General features: G+C 38.4%; 1 protein-coding gene across 2 annotated transcripts in view; it reads right to left on the bottom strand.

The window, feature by feature from the left end:
* Window positions 1-12,824, bottom strand: part of bach2b (BTB and CNC homology 1, basic leucine zipper transcription factor 2b) — a 287,410-nt gene that overhangs the window by 81,075 nt on the left and 193,511 nt on the right. The window lies entirely within an intron of this gene.

Below are 12,824 nucleotides of genomic sequence, written 5' to 3'. Positions count from 1 at the left end.
GGGGTTTCTTAATGATGCCTGTGAACAAGCCATAGTGCTAACAAAGGTCTGAGACCTTAGTAAACGTTACCTGAGATCTCAAATATCTTGGGGTGCCCAGACTTTTGCATGGTGTTCCTTTTCTTTGTTTAACTGTAGAATTGTACAAAACAAAAACAATACACTAATACTGCATAAAATGCTGAAAGGAAATGTGTCATCTTTAAGTTTATGCCTTTTGGTGATAAGTTCATCTTCTGCTCATTTAACTATTCACAGTAATGGACATTTTTAGCAAGGCTGCCCAGAATTGCATGGCACTGTGTCCCAATCATCAGCACACTCAGTTCCAATTTGCGCATTGCCTGTATTTCACTCCCTGTAAGGTGTTTGCGATGGACTTTTCCAATGATCCTCTTTGCTCTTCTTGGAAATGTCCTAAAGTTCTAACTTTTCGGTGAGCCATATCACAATTTCTTTCTTCCATCCTCTTCTATAATATCCCATTTACTCTTTGAGTTTTCCTTCTTTTGGATCTTTCTGCTCTTTCTCTTTCTAGTGTAGATCGTTTTCTTTGGGCACAATTGCTGCAAGTTAGCCGAAGCTTTAAGATGGAAATCTACTGATTCTTTATCTTATTACTTCTGGAAATCCTCTTTCTACAACCTTATGCTTGTTGAGCTGTCTGCTGCTTGAATTAATGGGGCTCCTGGCTCAGATATTTCTAAGTGGCAATCATATATGCAAACTTGTTTAGACTCAGCTGGATGGGATGTTTGTTTAATAACCACTAATTATTTTCAGTGGGCAGCTGTGCCTTCTCCCCTACATGATTAACAGGTGCTTTATGGGTCTGTGGGGCAGGACAGAATTGGGAGAGGTGAGATGGGTGTTTTATTTTCTATTCATATTTTCATGGTTAAGTTTGATTTACTGTAACTTTCATTTGCTACCTAGTCAATAAAACTTTGATAATAAAAAAACAAAATAATGGGATCTGAAAATAATTATTTCCCAAAGAAATGTTACCATTTAGAAGTTTCTGACAACAGAAGACAATGCTACAAATCTACTGCTTAACACTCCTCACAACACTTATCACAACAACCACCGGCCTATTTCACAGCAGGCATACTGGCAGGTTAAGTGATTTGCTCAGAGTCACATCACATGTTAGAGTAGAAACGGAGTTGGTTACAAATAACGTGCACCACCTGATTTAAATATTCCTCATTTCCTTCACCTTGCTCATTCTTTCCCAATTTAATCTACACATCACTAAAGCATACCAGATCACTATTAAGATGTCTGCAGAATTATTCCTCTAGACACCACTTATAGTGACAATATCTTACCAGTCAATAGTTAAATATTCACAGCTAAAAGTGTGAAATAAATTATGATGACTTGCTGTGACTTCTGGTCAGACAATTCAAAGCACTTACTGTTTTGCTATTTGCTATGTAGTAACTGGGGCACTGAAAAAGTGTTAAGTCTTATTATAGATACATGTAGCACATTTAATTAAAATGTATTATGTCTCCTGTAATGACAGGCACTGTAAATTGTTTTCAGAGATTTTTCAGGTAAGGAGGACAGATGTTTTGTGGTAAGGTTGTTCTAATCACTAATCATGGTGTCAGAGAATGGGGATGTTTTGCATGTTGATTAGCATATGAAAGAAAGAATTTTACTGTACTCTGCACTACAGTAATGACCTTAATGAACCTGGAACTTTGAATAAAATTAGTACCAACATATATATGGGACAAATTGCAACATGCACATTAAGAATACAAATCAGAAAGATTTAAGGAAATAACTGTTAAAATGGCTTAATATCAAATCAATGAATGTATATCAGAGACACATACAAACTAATTTGGCCAAATAGCACAAATTCATTCTTTAAGAATGAACACAGGACATAGGATTTACAAACCTAGGATGAAATCCACACACACTACCCTCTCTTATCTGTCACTTCTTTTTTTTGCATAAATTATTTCAGAACATAAGTTGACAAGATATTTATTCTATGCTAGAATGCTATTATGGTAGTTATTGGTAATGAGACACTGAAAAAAAAAACTTAATTTGCCCATTCTAACAGTAACATTCCTATCACCTGGCAACCAAAGACAGTTGTGTTATCACATATCATGAGGATTTAGCAGAGGGAGCGACTGCACCCTTTTCATATGAGACATTTAAGTCAATTTTAATGTGCATACTGAGTAAGAAATATGATTTCTGTTAGGAGTATGGTGCTACACTATTTATGATTCAAAAGTTGTCTTATCATTTTACTGATGCAATATTAACCCTGGCTGTGAAAATTTCTCCAATGTACATTTTAATGAGTCAGTATCATCAGTTGTTTATCAGAACTCCTTAACAGCCATAGAAATCCTAAAACTATTGTCTATGGTACAATTATATTATTCTTTTGAAGATAAATGTGCTATTTTAATTGCCTCCCATTACTGCAAACACACTCTTAAACCATCTTACTCAAAAATTACAATACCATTTAAACATTTGCATTTACTACAATGGAATCCACTATTCAAAGCTACTCTATAAGCAGGGTGCAAGATGATTGATTTAATGTATACTAGGGGGCACCATCTCCTGCTCCCTTCGCTCGCCCACCCTCAGGTTTAGTTTACTGGATATACAATTTAAAGAGATTGTTATTATTTTCACTTTCACTTTAAAACTTTTGTAAAAACAATACTTGTCCTTTATTCCGGCCCCAGGCAGGACGTATAACGCTGCTTGCATTATGAAGGGGGAGGGAGGGTGAGCGCACGCTAAGGGCTTGTTTATACTTCACACTTAGAATGCATACACGCACACATAATGGCTGTCACACGTTCCCAGTGTTTATTTAATGCGTCCTCTGAGCAGGTCATCAGAAATTAATGCGATTTGTGTGTTTGAGTTGCAGTACCGGCAAAAAGTAGGGGGGAGCAATGTGCTAAAAGTCGGAATGTGACGTCAGAGTCTCTGGTTACTAATACATGTGACAGAAAGCCTCTATGCGGATCCTACGGGATCGATGTGCGTGCTTCGATGTTTGATGAATGGCTCGATATGGTGAAGCAAAATGCTGACATACAAATGAATTCATGGTGCTTTTATATTCAAGCGTCTCATATTCCCGATCATAACGACACAATACATTTTAAAAGTCTCACATACTATTTGTTGTGCTGTCTTTTTTGTTTTTGCAACTTCACAACAGTAACATAATATAAAGCGCTGTATTTAAGCCACTGAGAAAAAAAATTAAGGATATGGTAAAAACGTGTATTTTGTGATTAAAGTGGACATTTCGGCTTTAATCTCGAAATGTCCACTTTAACCTCATAGTTTACTTTATCATTAAAGTAGACTGTCATAAGCATTATCCCAGTTTTAATCTCTATGGCAAGGAGCAATAGATCACCATACAGAACACATTAAATGTATGATATTCCAACTCTCTGAAAATTTGGAATCTTTAAATTTATACTTGATATCACTTTCATCATGAAATGCATTAATGTGCGTATGTTTCATTTTACAAATAAATCGTTAATTTCGTTTAAATAATGAATACTGTTAATAATTACACAAATGGAGGTGACACGGTGGCGGAGCAGTAGCACTGCTGTCTCGCAGGGAGTCACGTCGCTGGTATTCCCTGCTTGGATTTCACACTGTGCTCCGGTTTCCGTCCAAAAATATGCAAATTTGGGGATTTGGTGCCGCTAAAATGACTCCAGTGTATGTGTGTGCTTGTATTCACCTTGCGATGAGCTGAGGCCCCGTCCAGGGATTGTTTCTGCCTTGTGCCCAATGCCTGCTGGAATGGACACATCCCTGGATTGATGGATTTAATCATTAAACATCCTTTTCAGAGATACTGCAGTAAGGTGTCATCGGAATTTAATGGGTGTTCCAGGCAATTCAAAACACAGAGAAGCCGAACCTGTTCTCACCGTGATAATATCTTGCATTGCCACCTGCTGGATTCCTCCAGATTTACGTAAAGTACGTGCACAAATATAAACAGTAAAACTTGCTTGCGTAGCATCCGCTGCAGCATGCGTCGCGTGAAGTATAAACCCGGTCTAAGGAGAAGCAGTTGGATCATCTGCTGGCTTGTTGCTGCGGGTGAGCTGCATGTTGTGCTTGTCGCACAGCACATCGATCATTTAAAAGCCTGTACAGCACCTGTACTTTTGTCACATTGCGTCTCTGCCGCTCGCGTTGTGGATGGGTGGGGGGGTGTTGAATGCACGCTAAAGAGAAGTGGGCGGATCATCTGCTGGCATATTGCTGCTGGCGAGCTGTGTGTTCTGCTTGTCGCTTGTTGTTGTTTTAAGAGCTGGGAGCACATGAAGTGTGTCTGCCAAAACCATTCCAACAACTGCTAGGTTAGATGTCCGTGAACTGCTTTTAAATGTTGTCTTACTGTCTTGTCTCGCGTGACGTCAAATTGTCTTCCAAGAAGATCACGTCTTGTCTCCCTAGTCTCCCTCCCAAGATTTTTTTATTATAATAGAGAGACAATTAAGTGCAAGAATGTTAATGTGGCCTGTTCTTAGTCTAACTATGGTGACCTTGGGACTTCAAATCCTGCCCATTAATCTGACCTTATTACTATGAAATAAATTAATCAGGCAATATTACCTACATTGATTAAAAATTACATTCCATGGTTATCTGTCAATTCATTTTGCTCATTTATACATTTTATTGATTTTATAAATCACATCACAATGAAGGACAGACAAGCAAATCCATTATACAAGTAATACCATTTTACAGCCCTGCGATGAATACACAGCCTGCCCAGGTGTTGTTCCTGCATTGCACCCAGTGCTTGCTGGGATAGGCTACAGTTGCCTTGCAACCCTGCCCAGATAAGCTTGTTAGTAAAGTGGACAGATAAATTCTTAGATACTACTTCTCATATTGTACGTTTATATTTAATATCAAATCTTTTCACTTTCTAAACCAGCAATTTTGCATTTTTGAACCCAACCTAGCAAAAACAACAATACATCAGGGAGCATGCTAAAATGCATTAACTCTTGTGTGAATACTTACGATTCAAACGAAAATGGGGAGAACTACTAGACACTATTGACTATATTTATGTATCTAGATTACAAAATAAGTACCATACATTGCATCAATGTTCATATTGCTAACTATATGTCAATATTGCTGCTACTTCTTTATCTTGTCTTTGCAAAATGTCTTGTCTTGTTTGTGTTTTAATTTTAAATTTTAATTCTATTTTTAATTTATTATTTGCACGTCATGTTGTTACACTGTGAACACTGAGCATCACTATTTCGTCCATCTGTATACTTACTTGTATATGGTTGAGATGACAATAAAGTTCACTTTGACTTGACACTTCGGCTATGCAGTGAAGCTGATTTTCAACGCTGTACAATTTCTTTTCATTTGTTAAGTAAACTACAGTATTTTTAATCAAAATCTTTGGGGGGTGGAGCTGGTATTTACTTTAATCATCACATACCCTAACTTACAAACCCTTAAACTAAATACAAGAGCATGGGGAAGCTCTTCAATGTAATATATGTATAAAAATGCCCTCAAAACTGTGAAACTCTATATATGTACAGTATAAGGATATATAGAAGGTTTGGGTGCAACATTTACAGCTTAACCTAGAGTAGCAAAAATGCTCGAGCTAGCCCTGTGTGCACTGATAAGATACTTTTAGAAAAAGAGATTCATCTTTTGTTACTGGAATAAATAGTAAAAAATGTAATGTTAGAAAACTGCATAGCTGCTAGTCTTTGAGCCATAGAAAATGGGGTAGGAATAATAATAAGTCTGTACATGTATACAATGGCTGCCTGTTTTGATCATACAGTGTACTGACTATTTGAGGTTTAAAGACTTTCTAATAAATCTTCCGGCAGTTAAATGACTTAAAAAGACCAAAAGAGAGGTATCTGGTTTGTGAATATGAGAAATCAGGATAAATAAAGGCACATAATGGATTCTTCTTCATAATAATAAAAGTGGAAGTAGAGAAGCCATAATTGCTTACGTGTATTTGTGGTTAGTAATGCCACCTGCAGGTGTGTGGCACTCTGGCATAGTGATCAGCACTACTGCCATGGTTCCTGGGACTTCTGGGATTAACTGTAAGCCAGATCAGTGCTTGTTTTCATGCTCTGCCTTTGTCAGCATGGGTTTTTCCTCAGGTACCCTTTAACTTTGTGGTAGTCTGAGTGATTGCTCCCTATCCCCTGTTGGTTTCTGACTAGCTGTCTTGCTGTGATAGGCTTTGTCCTTCTCCATTACATACGTGGGTTTGAAAATCTTTATATTGTCATTTAAATACCAGAACTGTAAACAGCACACGATAGCTGCTTCCTGCACTCACTCAAAACCTTGACAACACTGGCTAACAGTGACATTAATACAGTGTACGTTATTCTATCATTAAATAATCAATGTCTAAGAGAGCACAAACAAGTTTCCTGATCTTTCAGCTTACACTACATTTAAACATAAGTTACCACAGAATCCCTTTCTCTCTATTGCCTATGTAATGCTGCATCATACTAAGATAATAAAAAAGAGTAAACTATGATGGGACCCAGTGATTACACTGCACCCTATTATGTCCGTTCATATGAGTCAGATGACAGGCAGACATTCAATAATAAGACACTGAGGCCAGAAGTTGTGTGGTCAACTGCACTTTAGTCTTTACTTAGCAAGAACCCCAAAGACAAGAAAAGAAAACCTGTTCCCCAAAGATATCTCTCCCCAAATCCCACTGCAACGCCACCTGCTGCCTAGGAATACTGCCAGACATTATTATATTCATCTCAAAAAATAACACTCCCAACATAGGGCTGCTTCCTGCCTTGCCCCAAATGGAATGCAGAATCTGATAAAGTAGGTTAGTAATGTACTATATTGCCATATGTTATGTAAAATGTCACAAACTACTAGGAAATGGGGCAAGAAAACAGCACTAATTTGCTTTCTTTCATATAAAGCTATTATACAAAGGCAACATACGGTGTCCAAAGCCAGAATAGCCTTTTACCAGCCAATATTCTTTCAACACTTTTAAATACTCTTATGTGGCACAAACTCATTACAGGGTGGCAAGGTAGTGCAGAAGCCCTCCCACCTCAGATCCAGCTTTTTGGACTGTCGTTATCCATGCGGAGTTCTCTTCCTGTGACTACATGAGATTCTGCTGAGTTCAATAAATTTTCCCCTTAAAAGATGAGCTGGTTACATTGACTGAAGATACCAAATTGGTCCTGTGTTGAATGTGTAGGTGAGTGGGCCCTGTAATGAACACGCACTTTGTCCAGTTCTGCTTACTGACTTGTATAAAGTGCTTCCACAACTTGTTCTGGCCCTCTGTGACTCCATATTAGATTAAGCAGTTTTTTGAATATTGAAGGAAATGAAGGAGAAATTAAGGTTTACTTCAGGGAATCACATGTACTTACTCAGATTCATTTTAGAAAACAATGCTGCACACATGAGTTTTGGGTTCTCTTCTCCAAAATGCTGCACAACACAACCAATCCAACTAGCAGTCATCACTATCCATCAACATTGCCCAAAGCATCAATTGTTTAAAAAATAAGGGTGCCTAGACCTACGCTTGTATCGTATTCGCTGAAGTGTAGATACATTTTAAAATGTGGAGGCTTTCATTTTAACACTGGCTACATGAACATTTTTGTGGATATAGGTTATGAATAGAGTTGCACCTTTCATTCAAAAAATATATAAACTATTCTCATAGAGGGAGCCATAGTGAAATATTCTGTTTCACTCATGTCTTGATAATTGCAATGCTGAAAACCATACAAGTCATTTTCTTAGCTGCATGTCAAATGCTTGTTGCTGCAGCCATTTCACAACATGCCTTTCTGTGTCACTGTCAGGTGTTGGAGTGCAATAATTATCACGCATGATAAAAAAATGCATTAATAGCTTTTTCACAAGTCACCTTGCAAGCAGGCAGTCAGACAAGAATCATGCTGTCATCAGATTTCTTGGTGATATTCAGACGGGGTGCTAAATGTGATAAAAACAGAAGATTTGATGCATTTTAAAAACAGGAGATCCCTAAAGAAAACCTGCAAGACATTTTGAGACGAAGAAAGCAAAAGAACCATTTAATGCACTTAACCAGATTGGCCCCGCGCTACATGCTCACAACAACTTCCAGTAATAGCTGTGTAACACCCCTGGGATTCTGCAGTACTATTAAACCAGCAATGGAGGGAATCCCTTGAATCAAACTTGCTGTCATTAACCAAGTAAAATTGTCTTGCTCTCATTTCAATTTAATAAAAGAATGTGGTAAATGGTGGTCCCTTGCTGCATGTGAGGCGAGTGCCTGTGCTAAGGGGCTTTTGCACTTGTTGGTAAAATATTTATTTATCTTCATGGGAACTTAAGAATCCCAGCTTGTGAATTGTAGTGTGTATATATGCAATTAGGTCCATAAATATTTGGACAGAGACAACTTTTTTCTAATTTTGGCTCTGTACATTACCACAATGAATTTTAAATGAAACAACTCAGATGCAGTTGAAGTGCAGACTTTCAGCTTTAATTCAGTGGGTTGAACAAAAAGATTGCATAAAAATGTGAGGCAACTAAAGCATTTTTTGAATACAATCCCTTCATTTCAGGGGCTCAAAAGCAATTGGACAATTGACTCAAAGGCTATTTCATGGGCAGGTGTGGGCAAGTCTGTAGTTATGTCATTATCAATTAAGCAGATAAAAGGCCTGGAGTTGATTTGAGGTGTGGTGCTTGCATGTGGAAGATTTTGCTGTGAACAGACAACATGCAGTCAAAGGAGCTCTCCATGCAGGTGAAAGAAGCCATCCTTAAGCTGCGAAAGCAGAAAAAACCCATCCGAGAAACTGCTACACTCTCCAGAGGGTAGGCGTATCAATATCCAAGTCTACCATAAAGAGAAGACTGCATGAAAGTAAATACAGAGGGTGCACTGCAAGGTACAAGCCACTCATAAGCCTCAAGAATAGAAAGGCTAGATTGGACTTTGCTAAAAAACGTCTAAAAAAAGCCAGCACAGCTCTGGAAAAACATTCTTTGGACAGATGAAACCAAGATCAACCTCTACCAGAATGATGGCAAGAAAAAAGTATGGAGAAGGCGTGGAACAGCTCATTATCCAAAGCATCCCACATCATCTGTAAAACACGGTGGAGGCAGTGTGATGGCTTGGGCGTGCATGGCTGCCAGTGGCACTGGGACACTAGTGTTTATTGATGATGTGACACAGGACAGAAGCAGCCAAATGAATTTTGAGGTGTTCAGAGACATATTGTCTACTCAAATCCAGCTATATGCAGTCAAATTGATTGGGCGGTGTTTCATGATACAGATGGACAATGACCCAAAACATACAGCCAAAGCGACCCAGGAGTTTATTAAAGCAAAGAAGTGGAAAATTCTTGAATGGCCAAGTCAGTCACCTGATCTTAACCCAATTGAGCATGCATTTCACTTGTTGAAGACTAAACTTCAGACAGAAAGGCCCACAAACAAACAGCAACTGAAAGCCGCTGCAGTAAAGGTCTGGCAGAGCATTAAAAAGGAGGAAACCCAGCATCTGGTGATGTCCATGAGTTCAAGACTACAGGCTGTCATTGCCAGCAAAGGGTTTTCAACCAAGTATTAGAAATTAACATTTTATTTCCAGTTATTTAATTTGTCCAATTACTTTTGAGAACCTGAAATAAAGGGATTGTGTGAAAAAAATGCTTTAGTTGCCTCACATTTTTATGCAATTTTTTTGTTCAACCCACTGAATTAAAGCTGAAAGTCTGCACTTCAACTGCATCTGAGTTGTTTCATTTAAAATTCATTGTGGTAATGTACAGAACCAAAATTAGAAAAAAGCTGTCTCTGTCCAAATATTTATGGACCTAACTGTATATACTTCGCTTGCCAAACAATCAGAAACAGACATCAATCATGAGGGTGGCCTGAGGGCCCAACATCCTCTCGTGGTCCCTGTGCTCACTGCCCGGCACGGTGGAGCTCGATTAGTATTTGCCATCGATTACCAGAATTGCCAGGTCCACCACTGGTGCCCTGTGCTTTTCAGAGATGAGAGTAGGTTCATCCTGAGCACATGTGACAGACATGAAGGGGTCTGGAGAAGCCGTAGAATCGTTCAGCATGACCGGTTTTGGTGGTAGGTCAGTGATGGTCTGGGGAGGCATATCCATGGAGGGATGCACAGAACTGTAAAGGCTAAAAATTAAACATTGACTGCTATTTGGTATCGGGATGAAATCCTTGGACCCACTGTCAGACCCTATGCTGGTGCAGTGGGTCCTGGGTTCCTCCTGGTACGCAACAATGCCTGGCCTCATGTGGCGAGAGTATGCAGGCAGGTCCTGGAGGATGAAGGAATTGACACCATTGACTGGCCCCCACACTCACCTGACCTAAACCCAATAGAGCACCTCTGGGACATTGTGTTTCAGTCCATCCGACACCACCAGGTTGCACCTCAGACTATCCAAGTGCTCAGTGATGCCCTGGTCCAGATCTTGGAGGAGATCCCCCAGGACACCATCCATCGACTCATTAGAAGCATGCCCTGACATTGTCAGGCATGTATACAAGCAAGTGGGGGCCATACAAACTACCGAGTATGATTTTCAGTTGCTGAAATGAAATTTCAGCAAAATGGACTAGCCTGCCGCATCATTTTTTCACTTTGATTTTCAGGGTGTCTTTGAATTCTGCCCTCTGTAGGTTGATCATTTTCATTTTCATCAAACGATGACGCATCCTTTCGTTCCTAACACATTACCCAGTCCATATCAGTACAGACATCCAACATGATTTTTTCCCCCATTGAGATCTGATGTGTTTTCAAAGTGTTCCTGTAATTGTTTTTGAGCAGAGGCTGATGGGTGCATCTGTTACCATGGAATTTGTTTTCCTAATTATTAAATATGTATGAGAATATTTTACGTAGATAACGACAACAAAAATAATTTAAAATGGTACAATACCAGTCTCCTACAATACATTTTGAAAGAGAAACACGTAAAAGGTTGTACAGATCAATTGACAGCGAGTAGCCTGACTCTATCTTCAATTTGCATTTTCAATTAGGATTTCATTTGTCGGTAGTAGAATGTCAGGTGGTGAAGCGCAAATACATGTAATATATTGAATCAGTGGTTAAATTTGACTTATATGGGGTCTAGGAAACTATGAAGAAATAGTGCTATACCTGTCAAGCAATTAAAACAACAGAGACAAAGACCAATAGCACACATAAAACACAATGACATGTTTTGTTCTTTGGCATTTAAACAGCCAGGAAATTGATATGAGAAGATATGTGGGAAGATCAATAAAAGGTATCAAGAAAAAGAAAATAAAAATCTAGTTAACAAATCAACATGATTGTAACCAAAAGTGTCTGCAGAAGCACTTGTTCAACATGATGTTCTATAATTAGCTAATCAACGCAAGTGATGTTCTTTGCAAAGTGCTTGCCCAGATTCACTAGGTAGGTTATCGTTTTATGAGTAATGCACTCAGCACATGTTTAATTCCCTCAGGATGCTTTTGGATGCAGGATTAAAGCTAAAGATTCTTTGCTTGTGTATGTGTGATGCTAAAATAGCTGGAGAAATGTGGGGGTGATTTGCAATAACTATTGCAGACGTAGGAGTTCAACAGCTTTTTTCATTAATGTGACGGCTACAGGGAAAAAATGAATACATTCCATCAAATATTTAACTTTTCTAATATTAGCATCAGCTTCCAGTATACAGCTAAAATCTGATGGACAAAAATTTATTCGGCGAAAAGGACAACAAATTATTTTCATTAAACATAAATTGAAACACCATATATGCTTGAAACTAAAAAAAAATCTGGCAACAATCTTAGCATGCTCAGTGTTCTTGCCAGAGCCATCATGTCATTATGAGAAGCGTTTCATTCTGCTTCCCTCCTTGGTTTCATGTAATGGTGTCACTACTATTTTGATCATGTTATACCTCCTTGCCTCAATCACCAGTGACAGAGTGAACCCGAGCCCTATATGTCATCAAGACAAAATTGCTGACACTATTCCAGATCAAAATACACTGTATTATTTCCAGGGTAAGGCTGAGAGGTGACCTGACCTACGTGACAGTCTTTGACTGTATCCTGAGAACTCTGGTTCTCAGAGGTTTATTTTCTCTGCTGTCTGCACAGACTTCACTGTTGCTAACTGGCCAGAAAACACTGATGTTTTACTTCTACATATATTAGGGATGGTCTTCAGCACCCAAAGAATATGAAGTATATTAGGCAGGTCTGAAAATACTATATTATGTTGTGTTATGCTATTCACTATTCAGAGCCTTATGAACCAAATATAAATAAAAAGAGAGAGATCACACATATTATGTATGCATAAATATTTGTTTATATGTATTTATTGCATGTTACTTTTTGTTTTAATTAAATATTATTTCAAGTTTTAAGGATTTTAAAGTTGTAAATATAATACAACACTTTGAGACTGTCAATGGGAAATGCGGTAGACAAAAACAAACTGAATTGAATCAGTGCTTTATCTGCGTGTCACTGTACTCTTGAAAATCTCTAAGGTTCCTCTCCTACCTCAAATATTCAAGTTTGGCTTTTCCTCAATGACTCTTAATCCCTACGGTCTCCCAACAATCAGCACCAAATGCTAATTAGAAAATGAAAAATACCCACAAGGGATGGAAGAAAAGCTCAAAGAAGCATTTTACGTGTCTATT

Source organism: Polypterus senegalus, chromosome 3, assembly GCF_016835505.1.
Source record: "Polypterus senegalus isolate Bchr_013 chromosome 3, ASM1683550v1, whole genome shotgun sequence".
Lineage (NCBI taxonomy): Eukaryota > Metazoa > Chordata > Cladistia > Polypteriformes > Polypteridae > Polypterus > Polypterus senegalus.
This window is presented reverse-complemented; position numbering and strand designations above follow the sequence as displayed.